Consider the following 16,962-nt stretch of genomic DNA (forward strand, 5'->3'; position numbering starts at 1 on the left):
AAGCTACACACCAAGCCCCAACGATGTGCGGCTGGGAGTTTGTAGGTATTTTGTGCAATATGGAATGTCTAGCGTTCAGGGTAACCACCGCACGTTACAACAACGAGATGATGCCTTAAAGGGGCACTGACACAAAAATTTTGCATCTTGTTTTTTTCGTTGCGATAAGTAGCTAGTGACCTACTTATAACCTGTAGAAACCTCATTTGATTCAGCGTGCGACGGTTGTTTAATTAGAGGCATTTTCAATGCGGCCAGTCGCAGTTTCGGTTTCAGCGAGTGCCGCGAAACGATGGATTTTGTGGATTTTGTGTGAACAAAGCTGACCACGTGACCGTCGGAGGGATATCACAGAGCAGAGCCGCCGTAGCGCTGTCGAATCCGCATCGAGGGCGGTTTATGCGAATGCCCAGATGTACTTGATCTCGTGAGGCGCTTAATTAAAAAGCGACCGTGGATGTGACGCAGGCGCTGCGAGTGCAAATGCTACCGCGGCTAAAGAACGACGCGCGACGCTCGAGACGGTGGGTGGCAAGACGCGCGCCGGGAGCAGCCGGCCGGTCTGCCTACAGGTCCGCCTACAGATGTGTTCGGCTTAGCACTGCGGCGGATATTCGAGTGCCGCTCTCGTAAGCGGTGCAGATGACAATTTTTAATGCAACCCGCCATCGCATCATTAACTCCTTTCTCATGTAAGCCACCATGGTCGGGACTTGGGGACAATTTCGTGCAGCGGTAACAAGCTATCACTCGAGCTACCTGCGCCGGCCTGGGCCACTTCGCGGCCGTGGCCGCCGCCTGCACAGCGACCGTGCGGCTAGCTCAGTGGGCTTTTCGTGCCTCCGGCGCGTTTTCGCATCCAATGGTAATAAACAGTAATAGAAACAGAGTGCCTGGAATCGCTGTAGAACTTTGGTCGCGGCCAGCTGCCCGATTAGCTGACGAAATCACGGCGCCTCCGCCGCCAACGATCGGGTCGTTCGTTCTCGAGAGCAGAAGCTCCGCCCTCCGTCCCTGCGATTGAAGCGGCGAGCCGGGCGAGTCGGCGAAAAACGCCGGCAGTGCGGAAGCGGCAAACACAAACTCGTGACGTGTTTAGATGTTGTTTATTTACACAATATCATCGGAATGTCGATTGCGCGTGGTCCTCTTCTGGCTGCTCGGTTGCGTTTCGCACACTTTAAAATTGATTTTAAATATGTTCTAGGCTGTATTCGCCGCTGATATTTTGCAGATGATGTATATGTGTTCCCACCAATCTATCTCCGAAGTTATCTCGCCTTCAAAATTTTGTGTCAGTGCCCCTTTAATGACGGATTGTTCAGACAAATACGTTGGGATCCGTCATGTTCTGAGGGCTTCTTGTCGCTGCAAGAGGTTTCTTGGGTTTAGATAGCTTCCCGTACAAACATGGTGATCAGGTGTTTTATAACGCATTTCTATACGCGAAGGTATTGCGCCCCAAGTGCGAAAAAGATGACGTTGTCGGCATCCAATGCGCCATAATTCAGCGTGCATTGAAGTAAAAATGGAAAAAGGTTTTATCAGGAATAAGAAGTGAATACGGCGAAGCATGCTGTGGGGCGCATGAGATAACCAATATAGTGTTTGCTATGGCTAACCCCTACACTATTTGCTGTGGCGCATGTGAGCTAACCACTACATGCGACTCTTGAAACGCGATGTTCCTGCTACATTTAAGACTGCTTCGGCGCTTTACCTTACAAACAAAGTGACTTTCTCGGCCGCACTTCACTGCTACACCACGTCTCGTTGTCCCGGTTGCTCAAAGCTTCCAATACTGATTCGTAGCTTTTTAGCACCGAGTTCCCAGTCGTCTGCTGACTAGTAACTCCCACACTCGAGAGATAAAACATAGACAATGACAGGGCCTTTGCGGTACATTGAAGTCTGCTTGAGTGCTTTTTAGACGAAAGCATGACGCATTTCCCTTGCAAAATTTTCCTTCATCATATATGTCATGCTGGTTGCATGAAAGATTATGAGAATAGTGAATATTGCTCCTGTATTCGGGAGCCCACGGCTGTCATACCCATATATTTGGCTGCCACCACAGCACACTACCCCACACTTCCCACGTATCCACTCAGCCGGATTACCGAGGGAAGGTAACATCCGCCATTAGCAGCTCGCAGAATAATCAAGTCACAATAACATCATACTTTCGCAATCAAATCACAAAGGTACAGTTAGGTAACACCAGTACTTTTTAATTAAAATTCACCCATCGCACACCATACGGATTCTTAACCAGCGGACTATAGCGTGCAGCCAGTTTTTACACGTGCGTTAGTCTTCAATTGGTTCATTAAAGCTTTTTAGGTGCGGAGTACCTTAGGGCCGCGCCGCACAATGTCCATCCATGTCCGTGCGAATAGCATTTATAATAGCAAAAAATCGCACAGGAACCGGTTGGATTCGAGCCTGTGTCCGGTAGAACAGAGTTAGTGCACGCCATCTTACCCATTGGGCTACGACCTTGAGTTAGTACCCGAGAGTCAAACGGCTTACTCCCTCGCCTGTAACGGTGCGGAGTACCTTAGGACCTCCCAATGTCCGTTCGCGTCCATCCGTGCGCACACCGTAATAAAGCGCAAATCAAGCGAAATTCTATTGAAGCCGTGAGTTGGTTTCATTTAGGGAATAATCAAGGTGCAACTCACAGCTCAAATCGAATGACGGTCGGGGTGCAAATCGGATGTCACTCAGGGCGCAACTTGGATGTCATTTCGAGTCCCCGTACTCCACACCCTCGCCATCATCCACGGAGTGGAGATTTTGCCATTTTTTTATTACACCTTGCTTGATGTTGGTGCTGTCTTTCTTTCCCATTCCAGCTCGCAGCGTCGCTTATAGTAAGCTACCTGCTCCACGGAAGCATGAAAGACGCGTGGCCTGCGCATTCCCAAGTAACTTGAATCAGCTTTTTCCCCTAACGTACGGAAGATGACGAATGGTGGATTGAAGCCGCAGGGCAGGGGGGTGGGGGACGACTTCTTGGCGGCATTGCGGTGGGGAACTGAGCCCGTCTCTCAGGGTTCACGTAGTCAAGCGTACTAAAAGAAGTGGTACTTTAGGTTGGAGAATGCAGTGTCTGCAGAGTGGCACAGTCCAACGTTTTCAACATCTTTGGTAAGAAGCGCTTGCAGCAGAACTCACAACTGCGGCTATTGTTTTTCAAGTATTTAACAATGGTGATCTTGCACAAGTCACTCGCGGACCCCAGTCAAAGCCATATAATGGTTGCGTGTGTGGATACATCCTCCAGAAATTCAGTAAACCTCGCGTTTGCTCCATCAACATTTGCAATTGCGGAAGCTTCATACCACCCCCTTTTGCAGCGTTGTCCCCCTCATAGTAGGAGTAGTGTTGTTTTCTTGCGCGATGCTTACTCCTGGTTTTGGGACCACCTAGTCTTCGTTGCCTTTAATACTGATAACGCGGGCCACCTGGTCCACTGAAGCTGTGCTGTCAGAGCCCGTTATCACACGACCGTTCACCCCAGTGGCCGGTGGTGGAATCTGTCCTATCTCTAAAAGTTAGCAGCAGAGGAACAAAACTTAGGATAGGGCGTGCACGCGACGTGTGTACATGACGGCATATGAGTAGGGCAGGGCGTCCCAGCTCGCACAACCTTTTCTGGGGCAGATGAGACATGTGTCGGAAGTCTTGCCGAATCATTTCGCACCAAATTCTAAGAAACAAAACAAAAGAAACGCAAACACAATGTGGCAGTAAAAAAGTGTGTCCAACTACATCGCGCCAAAAGTCCAAGAAAGAAATAAAAAAAAACGAAATACACCGAAGTTTTCACAAGTTTCACTTGGAGTCCGCTTCAAAGCACAGAAGCATCAGTGGTCAGAGGATCTTTTTTGGATGTACTTTAGTTGTACTATCGTGGTATTTTTTTCTTCGTGGGTATTCGCTACTTCGCTCGGCCAAGCGTTTAATTCTGGCAGAAAACAGACTACGTTCATTACCTCAGCGGTCCTGTTTGTGAGGGAAGGTGCATTCCGCCGTAGAAACATTCACCGTAACCGTCGCAACGTACATAGGCGAATATACCAAAAGAATACAAAGTAAAACAACCATGATTTGATACCCGATTTGTCGAGTTACCACAGTTCAGTTAGCCGCATTGCACATTTTTCGCTATAGCGAACGCAGCTCCATTACCAGGTATAGTATAGAGCGAATGTGTGTTAACGGCGTTTGCTATCTGCGCCATTTAGGCTACACTGGGCTTGTGCGACGTTTAGTAGAGGGCATTCATAACTGAGCCTTTTCTTATCTACTCTATCGTTTGGAAGTTTTTAGAGTTGAGTTTAGAGAAGTGGTCCCGCTGAATGTATAACCTTGGTTTACAATGTTGTGTGCTATATTGATATATATTTAGAAATAGAAGCGTCCGAAGGAAGACGTCATATCTGTGCAATAGGCCACAGCTTATGCGAGTTTACACGGTGGTACAGCTCAGTATGAACTGGCTGGACAGCCCTTAAGAAATATTCCAGTCCCCCATGTAGACATTGTTGACTGATATAGTGTTTATTCCCTGCATCCGGTGTCGTAGTTGTGGTCCCCGCCGCATGCTAAGAGACAGTGAACGATGGGGAAATGATAGCTTTTTTTTAGACACTTATTAGTAGTCGGGGCGCTTATGACAACTACATATTAGTCCCTGTTCCCTCATTTAAAGTGTGCTACAATTCCCGCATAAATGCGCTACACGATTGGTTACATTTTCTGTATTCCCCGGCAATTAAACTTTTTAGCACTTGTATTACCCCTCCCATATTTAAAAAATAGTGCCTCCTTTGTCTCAACACATGCGAATGAGAAAGCACCTTCGCACGTAGGTACCATCAACCCTACGGGAAGCTCCCCTGAATCTTGTTTCTTTCCGTATACAAGAGCGAGTCAAACATGCTGAGGATTAGAAAACGCCCTCAAGACAAGCACTTCGTGGCGGTATTTTCGGATACTAAACTCATAACCACTCCGGATGAATCCTATCCTAAGGTGGATCCGACTTATGGTAGCACGTCGAAATCTTCCCTAATAAGATTCACGCTAAGGACTAGCACAGGAAACAGAACCGCTAAGGAATTACCAGGTGCTTCAATGCCATCATTATCAACATAAATATGAAGAAGGCTCACTTAAGTTGTCTTGTAATGCTCATTTCGTGAAGACAGGTCACATTCTTTACTCTATGGGGTAGCTACAAACGGCTGAATATTTTTACAGGAGAATGCTGTGATGTCACGTAAATGAATGCCTAACCAGAAGCGGATGAGGAATAAGCGTCCCAACGAAATTTGCCTTGGGGAAGAGTCCTTATTCCATGACCCTTTGAGACCATCCGGCTTCTTAGGCTCTCTGCACCAGCCAAAGCTGGTCGTGAGGGTCCGAGCTGTACGGTGCTCTTTCCCATTGCCGGACCCGGGTTACAAGACATTTGTTTGAGCCGCACGTTTTTGGGGTGTCGCTGGTTTCCAAAAGACGCTCCTCTGAGATCATTTTGGCGTGCTGTGAGACCAAGCCCAGGGTAAGGTATACATGTAAGCTAAGTAAGCTAATTTAAATAAAGGTTTTATTGTTCGCCTATGAATAAACAACAAATCTCAGAAAAATAAAATGAAATAGGAATTACTTCCATATGTAGTCAAAGCAGTGGCATAGGCAGCACACAAGTTAACTTAGGTGTCAGCTCTAATCAAACTAAATCCTGCAGACGCCCGTACAACGAAGGACGGTATCTTTACTGCATAATACAACCAAATCATACATAATACAAAACATATTACTGCATAATAGAACGAAGACGAAGCACGCAACCACAAGCAAAGCTATTTAAAAGTCAACCAACATCAGTACCATGGGAACCAAAATGATACCTTGAAACAAAGTAACGTGTATTAGCATTATTAGCAATGACGAGAATGCCAGAAGTATGCTGTAACAATCAAGTAGTTTGGTTAGATATAGGTTCTCCGCGACAAAACAATTTACATGAAAACTTTTTACACCCGATTGAAAAAAGCTTCTCACAAATTTTGAGCAATTTCATCATCATCATCACTATCATCACCAGCCTATCTATGCCCACTGCAGAGAAATGGCCTCTCCCACTAATCTCTAATTATCCCGGTCCTGTGCTAACTGTGCAGTGCTAGTTAGCGCAGGACTGGGATAACTCTGAACAATTTACCTATGCATTAATTAAACGGTAATAAAAAACACCGGCAGCATGACAAAAAGAAGCGAGAGTGAAACATCTGCCTCAGAATATTCCGTGGCACACATATTACACGACATATACGAGCAAGAGGATTAGCAATCATGGCATCGAATCGGGGGCCGCAGGCACAATTTTATTTTGCATACGCTAGATATTTGATTATGCAGAATACGCAAGTTTTGTGACTTCTCTCCACCTCGTCTCAATCTTCCGACAATGGACGTGATGAAGTGACTGAAAGCCATCGTCTGTAATATATCGAGCTACGAATTATAATGGGGGGTAGCACTGACCGATACCGTGAAACACTTTTTGTCCACTTTCTTTGAAACCATAAATTCTTGCAGAACACATTCAGCCAACACATCCACTACCTGTTTCATTTCATTTGTTGACCTTAAAGGCCCGACGTATACGGGGGGGGGGAGTTAAACAAGGTGTGAATCGCGTTTAATAACGCATTGAACAAGAAAATAGCAGTAAACAAGAATGTCTACAGGATTAAAAGAAAAACAAGAATGTACAGAGGTTCAGGGCAAAGTAGAATCATGTGAATATAGATTAAAGACAGCGCTATGACAATTATAGAACACACTGAACGTAAAAGTTAAGTTGGTGTGTTCCCCTGGTGCTGTGAATGCGTTTACGAGCCAGGGCAAACACGTTCTCTTTGTGTCTCTCGAGCCACTGTGCATTGCAACGGCAGGGGCCGCTGCTCTCCCCCCGCGGCTCTGACAAGGGGGGCTTAGAGAGCAAAATTGCCATGCCCTGTGTCCGGCGGCAGCGGCGAAGCCTGCCTCCTCGCTCTCTTCCGTTGATGCCGGTGGGCAATGGAGCGACGGCACGGGGCGTCGAGTTTAGCCACAAAGGGGCGACGACGCGCAGAATGTCCTCACCCTTAGCGGCCTGAGGTGTTATCCCATGTGTAGATCTATTGGTGATGGCGTTTGACAGCGGGCGCGGCAAGGGTCTGTGGCGGCTGATCCGAAGGGCTGCCCATGTCGAGTACGGCTGGTCCCGGCGTTGGCAATAACTGTGTGGTAGCGTTCAATGGGCGGTGAGGGCGTCGGCTCTTTCCCTCACGTGGGGACATCTTCTGTAAGTGTAATTGTTGAATTCGTGATTGTGGCTAGGTGCCGAAAATTTCCTCAGCCAAAAATTAGTGTTCTACGCCCATCGGATAATTTAAGATCTTGTTAAAATGATTTGTTTCTCTTAACCGGTGTTTGCCTTCCTGGACCGCTTTATTACGTCATAACAGCACTGTAGGTGCTATTGGCTGGCTTTCCTTCTGTTGCAGCAACGAACGCATTCGATAGCCAGTTTAAAAAAAATTAGCAGTGGCTTAGCTCTGCTACGCCAGGATATACCTAGCGTGAGCTAAGGTTCAGCTGGTTATTCTTAGCTTTTCTGGTTGTCTAGGATTAGCTTGATTATCATGCTTACTGCCGCTTCAATGACACACACACGGTAGACGCATTATGTGACACATGTATATTTATCACCAATCGCGTCACCAACCACCCCAGAGCCAAGCTGGTTCCACAGGCTTACGCCGGTGTTGCTGCGACGCACGAGCCATCGGTTCAAGACCCGGTCACCCCTCGCATGATCATCAAGTGGACCGGGCCGCCACGTGCGGAACGGAGGTCGTCGAATACGCTGGGCGCGTGGATTGTGAGAGACGCCGGGCAGCGAGCAACGTTCTATGCGCCGTGGGACGTCACTGCTCCTCGCGCATGTGCAGCACGGCTCTCCAGGAGCCACGCGGAACTGCTCAACCTCAGCCAGAGTGCCCACGCTACAAAACACGAAAAGTCTTTTGCCCTGCATATTTTCAGATGGCTAATATCTCTCCTAAAAATGTCTTCTCTGCAACAAATTTGTGGTTAGAGGTTAAGCCGACTTCGCATGCACCGTTGTAAGCTTGTTTTTCACAAGATGGCTTGCTTGTTCACGTAGAGAGCTGCACAGTGAGACAGGTCCATCTTTAAAGGGAGTGTTATTACCGAAAATAGTTCTAGCTCTCGTTTTATTGCAAGTACCACGGGACAAATTGTATGACAATTAGTCGCTAAGACCACTATAACATTACGTCGCGTTTATTTACGTTTAAAAGTCACACCTAAACTATGTAGTTCATAGTGAAGTTGTAAATATTATGGCATTCTCGTCTGCTCCCAATACATGGGCTTCTATGGGGAGAAAAGGGACAACCCCATGTTTTTCCACCGCAATAAAACAACCACAGCTTTGCTTGTCATCCTTCTTCACAGAGAAGAAGGGAACTGTATTTGTCATCCTTGTTAGCAGTACTGATGGGCTTTTGGCGAAGACGGCGTGACAACATCCATAATTACATGCCCAAATTATTACTGTATGTCTCTGTACGTGTCTGTAAGAAAAACTTTCAAATCGAAAGCTACAAGGGTTTCACCAAGTTAACGTGCAGTTATACGGCGGCAGGCATCAGCTGTGGCGCAGCAGTAGCGCCTTGGACGTGAAATAAATAGACTTCTTGTTCAAATCTCTGACCAACTTTCGCCGGTCGACTTTTAATAATTTTATGTAACTCGGTAATTTTGGAGGCCATCACTGAGTCACATCGACGCCGAATTTTAACGTAATGAGGCATTCGATGCTTCCGAAATAAATGCGAACACCATTGCGCCGCAAAAAGGTAAAATGTTGAGATGGAATTACTACAAAGCCGCAAGTTCCGAAAGGCAATTTTTATTGAAGCGATTTTTCCCATCTAGGCCTCAAGTAAACAGAATAAAAAAGGACAGGTTCAGAGGCAACGGCCTGTGTAAAAAGAATGGTTCCGAAGAAGCGAAATGAAAGTGCATAAAACTTGTCTTTAGGACATTAAAGGGACTCTGAAACACTTTTGATAAATGCTTTCACCCTTTTCTTCGGGTGCGGAAGCACCGCTAAAGCTATAGTTTTCGCGACCACGGAGCGGCACTGCGTGATTTGCTCGTCGCAACGGATACGCCTTCCGTTTCTGCTTTACTTTGGTGGATTTCGTTTTAAAGTGGCTATCAGACGCGTTCATTGCTGCAACAGAAGGAAAGCCGGCCCATAGCCACTACACCGCTGTAATGACGTAATGCCAGCAGTCGAAAAAGGCCACGATTGGAAAAGAGAGAAAAACTCTTTTGAGTAAGTTTCGAGGTTATCTGATGGGAATAGAGCAGTTTTTTGCTGAGGTACTTTGTGACTCCTAAATATAAGTACTGGATGTATTGGTTGACTGCGTTATGCGAGTATTTAAGATTTAAAAAAAAAAAAAAACTTTGGAAAAAGTGTGGCAAGGTCCCTTTAAAGGCGGTTTAGCCTGTTATTCTGAAACAAACTTTTGATACCAAGATGAAGGAACGCGACTAGTGTAAGTACAGCACACTGGTTGTAGGTTACAGGGGGCAAAAGAAATGGTCAATATGAACAAGTGTCTTTTTAAAACTTGGTGCAGCAGTACCATAGCTAAAGGATGCTTGCGTGGAGTAGTCGAGCTTTATTTGTCTCTTGTTCTTTACGTTAACCGATATTCTTGCGTCACTGGTGTTCCTTTTATTAAGTATATACGCTTAAAGATCGGGGCTGTAAATAATAAACTGTAGGAAATTTTTATACGCCGTAAAACCATTTGGAGCATGTAATAAATCGCCAACTACAGACAAAATCATTCCGCAAAATGAACTGGATGCAGTTGTCGAGACAGGATAGTTCGACTCAATAAAATTGTCACGAGCTGAATTACTAGATATAGAAGACTGCCATTTTGGCTACGGCAGCATGCAGACGGAATCCGATGGTTTACAACCGAAGGCGTCAGTGAAGGCCGGAAGTCTTCTTAGAGAGGCTAGGTCGCAGCTCCTGGGCTTTCCACGCAGCTGGCAGTCCTGGGCGTAAATGGAGGACGGTAACGATGGCGGAAACACTCAGCCACCAAAAACCAATTATAAATATTCTGATGCCTTCAAAATAGAGTTTGGTCGAACGCAGTCACCTGTGTGCAAAATACAAGATACGTGTTGCAAAGAACATCGTAACAATGTCCCAACAGCTACAAGCGTTGTTTTGCGTCCAAGTGAGGTATATACAACTTTCTGAATTTGCACAGCATTGTCAAACTACAGGAATCATACCTTGAATATTTTATGAATTCTTGGAAGAGAGCGTTTGTTCATCTCTGCCTGTTATACCAAGTGCTTCATGCAAGCAAAGCACTGCCCTATCAAAAGTTTTCAGGGCTCCAGGCACAAGTACCACACCATTAGCTCTCCGCACAGTAAGCGAACGCAACAACGCACTTACAAAAAAAGTACGTCAACAAATTATATACCAATCGGTGACAGTGCACGTCGAAGGCTCTTGTATTTCAGTTGCTTGTCATATGTAGAATTTGGGATCAACTGCTACCTGATTTTTTGTGTTAAGTTCATTTTGTCAACAGGCAACCGTATCTTCCTCTTCTTTTCTATGGCTGTGGTAGCTGCCGTGTTGAACTGATGTTGCTGTGTGGGCCTTCTTTACACTCGGCCACACTGCGAAAGTCGGCCCCAAATCAAGGTTGCAGTGGGAAAATGGTTGCATGACAAACAGTTTCCAGTGCTGGTATCCATTTTCAAATTGAAAATGAATTTGATTAAGAAAACATTATTCTTTGTGGGGGCTTAGGTACCAGCGTGCGCACATTCATTCATACGTACATACATATATGCATACATATATACATACGTACGTACATACAAACATGCATACATGCATGCATACATACATACATACATACATGCATACTTGCATACATACATTACATACACGCATACATACATACATACATTCATGCATACGTACATACATACATGCATACATACATACATACATTCATGCATACATGCATACATACATTACATACACGCATAAATACATACATACATACATGCATACTTGCATACATACATTACATACACGCATACATACATACATACGTACATACATACATACATACATTCATGCATACGTACATACATACATGCATACATACATACATACATTCATGCATACATGCATACATACATTACATACACGCATAAATACATACATACATTCATGCATACATGCATACATATATTACATACACGCATACATACATACATACATACATACATACATACATACATACACATATATACATTTCGTGCAAGGACCCTAAAACAGCGGTTATGATGGAATTTTCGCTTTCTGCCAATGCAGGCGATCATTTCGTTCTGACCTTTAAGCACCCGAACATGAAGAACTGCTGCGCTGAGGTGAGGGGTGGCTGCGTGGGCAGCAGCTGGACAGTACACGCATTGCTCTCCCTCATCTTTCCCAGCACGTGGTGGGCCGCCTTGTACGCCAGGAGATTCTCGTAGCCTTCAGGACCCTCGGACTGGTTCTGCGGGGCGCATCTGGGGTCGGGCTGTGCATTTGGGAGCCGAAACCTGTAAGAGATATTACGCCACATTCTAGTTGTTGCTACTACACTGGCGTCAGAACTGCTGGAGGAAATTGCTACCGGCTGAAAACTTGCTAAATGATTTGACGCATTTTTGGTTACTGCAGCATTTAGTTTTAACGCCATGTAAAAGCTGTTTTTTCACAGGAACCTTTATAGACTACTTAATTCTACACTTCCTTTTTAGCAACAATAACTTTCATCGAGAATAATTCGATAAGTGTGCTTGGTTTATTTTCATTGGAAAAAATAGTTACTGTACTCTGCTTGTGTCGAACGGGCGAAAATATTTGAAAATATTCTTTCCTGAATATACGCGCGAAAACACCTATGACGTTGAAGCCATAGTGAGCTGTACAGCGACAAAATTGCAAAAGCGCTGGGAGAGTGTTTCGTGAACCTAAAAAGTCCGGTGGATGTGGAGTGGTATGGGCTACCCGGATGTTGCACCGTATGTTCGGCTGGATCAGGTGTCGGGCGTTGTTCGAATTGGCGGTTGCTCTCCCTATAAGTTGGAATACTCTCCTGCCTGGTGGTATTAGGGCAGTCGGTTGAGTTGCGCCGTGTGTTGGGCTTCCAGAAATTCTGACAGGGTGTTATGTATCCTGAGTTGTAACAGGTTCTCGTTGCTGGTGCAGGCAGGGTATCCCAGTGACGCTGTGTAGGTCTTGAATTGTATCCCCAGTTGTAGCAGATTCTTGTTACTGGTGTAGGCAGGGAGTTCCAGTGCCGTTTGTAGGTCTTGCATTCGAGGGAATCCAGCCCGGCTTACTCTTGAGGCTTGAGAGCCAGGAATGGCGTGCCGTACGTGAGCCTGCTGAAGAGTAGCGCTGAATTGGGTTGACAAGAGATGGCTACATGCGTTAGCACACGGTTCTCTCTCACATTTCTCCATCGCTCTTCGAACATTACTGTCGCACTTGCAACGACCCCCTCCCTACTTACCAATTGGTGCACTCATGCCCAGCCAACCCTAAAACCCTCCTCAACCCATCACTGGAGCGGTGCGAGTCTGCACTTACCTGCTCGGCCCCATATCAACAACAAGCTCTTGTCGACCGGGCACTAGAGTCAGCGCAAACTCCAGGCCTCCTGGACTTAGGAGGCTGAACCCGAGATGACGAATTTGAGGGGAAATAAAATGTGAATGCCCGATGAATTATATAAAGAAAAACTTTATGGCCTGCTTGATGGTTCCAAGCAAAAGCAAACTTGCTCATTCCTGGTAATGGGTTTTTGGCCGTATTTTATGTCATCGCACCTCGTTCTGACCCGAGGCTCCCCCGCGCATTTATTTCACGAACTACACGAAGGCGTCTACAGCTGAAGTAAACGTACAAAGAAGCTCCCGTGAAGCATCTACCAAGTAACGAATGTGCTAATGATGTAACTTCGAAGATATGCGCCATCGGCCAAGGGTGGGCTATGTTCATTCAAAGTCACTGCGAAAGAAATTTGATTGCATACCTCTGGATAAGTTTTTCGGCAATCATGTGCCCAAGGCCGCCCATATTGACACCTGGCCTACTGTTCACTGCGTACAACGAAGTGGCGAACACTGCGGCCGGAACAATCACCGCGCCATCCCGGGACACGGTCACACGTGGGTCAAGCGGATCGAAGTGAAGGTCGGACACTCGCAGCTGCTGCCGCCTTGCCGCCGCCACCCTCAGGTAGTCATCCAGGAACCGTTCACCTGCACCATTCACCGTTGTACACTTCCTAAATATTTGAATAGATTCTCAAACCAGAAAAAATCGCAGTGTATCGGCTCACATCGCTCCAAATATCATCGATAGGCGATAGCCTTCTACCACCCCAGCCCCATGATGCCTCTCTTCTCTAGCTTGTTCAGCTCTCACGCTCGTCTATTCCTGTCTGGGTCCCTGCGAGAAACACAGTGCAGGTTTGCTCAAGTCAATTCAATCTACCCGCCTTCAACTGCTCGTGCGCCATCATTTGCAACCTTTGAATACTGGTGTTCTTGGAATTTCGCCTCAAGTTAGAGTGCCGGCCGCAAGCGTTTATTGTATTTGGGGGTCAAAATATAGTTGCATCTTTGCTATCCTAAATATCAAGCGCACGTATGTCTTCAAATAAAGGAACACTCCGTAGTATCAGTTGTTATAAATTTGTTTTGCCTCCTGGACTTGGTAGGCTGACCCCTTTCACCCTTACTCCTTCTCCTTTAAGATAAATAAACGTTTGTCTCTCTCTCTCTTTCCTCAAACAAGGCTACTGTTTTTTTCGCTGAACAGTATTGACAAGTGTAACATAAATTTCCAATTGCTTTCCAAAAGTTTTGCGCACATTAACTAGTTTCAGAATTTTTACCTTTGGCCAGGTGGGCGAAACTAAAGTCCCTTAATCGGCTTTTAGCCAAGAAGCGACAAGTTCCTCCGCTCCACCCCTTCTAGCCACCATAGCTCCACCGCTCTCCTGCTCCTCTCGCGTCGTCTGCTAGCGCTGTCCGCCATGATCTTGTTAACCCGCTGCAGCTGCGCGTACGCCCCGCTCATTGGCCGCATCGCGCGCTGTCTTTGGAGTGACATGAATTTTCTTAATCAGTTATGCATTGTAGAATACAGAGGGGAACTCTATTAATTTGCGCCACCACCTCAAAAAAGGAATCAAGGGCTGAATATATACTCGCTGACTCACCATTGTTAGCGCTTACACCCTGAACATTCGCGTATCTTGCGGGGCTACGGCTCTTGGGTGGGTAGATTCAAGTTAGATTCAAGCTTGAGTTGGGAGTTAAATTCAAGCTTGAGGGCATTACATTGAAATCGCGACGGTTTTAAGGCCTCTAAATGTGCTCTTGTCTCTCATCTTCAGATAAAAACTCACTAATGCCTCGTTATCAACTGTGGCTAAAGCAAGATCGACGAATTCTATTTTATACATCGTGAGTCCCTTTTTTTCTTGAGTGAGCCTTTCAAAAAATTTTAGGTTAGGGAATCTTTATTGTTATGGTTAATGCTGCCTTCGAGTGCGTCATTGAGAAGTTAGGAACAGTTCACGTATTAGAAGTTGTATTGCATCAATGTGAAAAATAACAGCGCGTCAATTACTATACAGGAAAAAGTTTCTCATTTATAAAAATAGAAATTTATAATAAGCTTCTCGTGATAAATACATGTTTCGCAATAAAATGCCCCTCACAGTTCGGGATTTATTTCTTGAACGTCTACACTCATAACTAGTGCCAATTAATGACTTGCTCATCTTGCATGCATGTACCCATAACGACGTAGTTACATAAAATGTAGCCTAACCAAGCCGTAATACTTTCTGTTGATAGTATTATTTTACCGAGGAAGTATTTACCTGCCACCTTATAAATAATACAGCTAAGTGTCATTCTAACAGAAATTTCAATTACTTTTCTGTATATTATATTAGTTGCTGCCTATAATGCGCGCTTGTCTTCTTGCTCATGTTTCTCCCTAATATTGCCCGCGTTCCTCGTACGTCAGATTTTTATGCAAGATGCGCTTATGTAGCTATGCTTGATATACAACCCCACGTGCTGATATTCTAAATCTTAGGATTGTGATTTTTCAGAGAGTTAATGAAACCGTCTCACACGGAAAATATATTTTATGCAGAGGGCTTTTATTTACCTTCTCAGTTAGGGAGGAAGTTTTCTCAGGTAATTATTAAGTAATGTGCAATGAATGAAGCCTAACACAACCAACGGCTCGATCTTCAACACAAACTATTAGCGACAATTGCGTAACACTAAAGAGCTTTAGAAGGGAATGTGGGACACGAAATACCGGGCATGGTACTGTAGCTGTCAATCAAGACCGCTCCGTGTTGATTACGAATGTTTCTATTGATGTACAGTGAACCGACATTTCAACCAACTGTGGCGTGTCCGAGGCATAATGTTATTATTGCCTTCCCCTTGACGTTGCTGAGCGACTAACAGCGAAAAAAAAAAAAAAAAAACCAGGCAACAAAGCAGAACTTAGACCTATCGCTCAGACATGTATGAACAGGCCCCCTAACACCCCATGTTATAACGGAGACAATTTAAACAAGGAAAAGTTATTCTGTGATCATCGCACTAAACTGATAACTACTCGCTGTTGCTCTTTGAACCTTCCTTAGCAGGAAGTTGCAAAAGTTTATCTGTAAAAACTTGCTGCAAAGGATCATCCGTACTGACGCAAGCTTGCCGGACACACACTCACAATGCCAAGTTTTGCGCACAAGGCGGTCGTGGTCAACACGGCTATCACATACAGACACACGCACGAGCTGCGTTGCGGCCTTGCAGCAGCAGTTGGCTGCTACACTAAGAGATGAATTCAGTTGGCATAGTTGGCCCCATTTGGTAAGATTAAAGTCTTTTACTCCTATCTTACGTATCCAAGCTTTCCTGTGTTCATCACGTAGCTTGACGAGCGGTGCAGCAAACAAAACCTTTCCTTTACCCGACTGTGTCGCGCACTCAAATACACAACGGCCAGTCATCTCGTAAGATTTATGCACTCTGGTGAAAACAGACCGTAAGCGAAATGGAATATACACCTGAACAGTGTCACAAAACCAGCAGCGACTACGACTGGTGCACACAAACAACTACATTCGCCTCCTCTGCGGAGCCCAGCCCGACCCAGCTTGACCGTTCATGGCGGGCCGGAACAGGAAAACACAGGGCGGATAGGAACCCCTCGGCGTAGCAAATAGGAGAGCGCGTCGGCATATCAATCGCTGTAGCTACTTGGCTGATCCGATGAAGGGGCTTTGGGCGAAACGATGGACAAGCAGAAAGTTGGACAGACAGACCAAAACTTCAGGGTTTAAGGTGTTTTTACAAACCCTTCTAAACTCCATTGTAAAACCTGCTGTTTGAAATCTCAAGGAGGCGCTACTCACAAAACAAGACGTGGGCACAAGATCTGGGTAGTAGAAAACAATGGCGCAAGTACAGCATCTTGTGTCGGTTCCTTAACAAGCAACATCTCATACTTCAAAGTGAAGGGGGCAGCATTATTTGGCATATTTTTGTGTATATGGCAGTAAAATAAATTTAAAATATTCTGAATTCTATAACCAACAAGCGTTTAGCATTGGCGGGAAGCGCGAATTAACACAAGGACGAGAGATGAAAACAACACAAATGAGACGAAGCGCTACTATCAACTGAAATTTTATTTTGAAACAACACCGCTTATATACA

Source organism: Haemaphysalis longicornis, unplaced genomic scaffold (assembly GCF_048455015.1).
Source record: "Haemaphysalis longicornis isolate Haplotype H1 unplaced genomic scaffold, Haemaphysalis longicornis Haplotype H1 scaffold_6, whole genome shotgun sequence".
Taxonomy (NCBI): Eukaryota; Metazoa; Arthropoda; class Arachnida; order Ixodida; family Ixodidae; genus Haemaphysalis; species Haemaphysalis longicornis.